Raw genomic sequence first — 330 nt, forward strand, 5'->3', positions numbered from 1 at the left:
GCATACCGTATAACATGATTTCGTATTTCGTGCAAAAAAATAATGAATAGCCGACAGCTTGTTATTGTACGTTACTGCTCTCCTCCGACGGCAATCATAGCTCCCCAGTGTCTTCAGAACCGAGCAGGCCGAAGCCTCTGACTAAGCCCGTTCTGATATCAACAGTTCCTTTCACGGAGCTGTGTCTGAGAGCCTTCCAGGTTGCCTCCGGCCGTTGGTCGAAGCGAATAGGAAAGGAAGGATGTGTGTTTGTGTCTTCAAACGAGTTCCAGGCGTTCCTTTTATGTTTCTCGTTATGATGTGAGTAATCACCTTGGCGGTCTGATGGAA

Source organism: Penaeus monodon, chromosome 22, assembly GCF_015228065.2.
Source record: "Penaeus monodon isolate SGIC_2016 chromosome 22, NSTDA_Pmon_1, whole genome shotgun sequence".
Lineage (NCBI taxonomy): Eukaryota > Metazoa > Arthropoda > Malacostraca > Decapoda > Penaeidae > Penaeus > Penaeus monodon.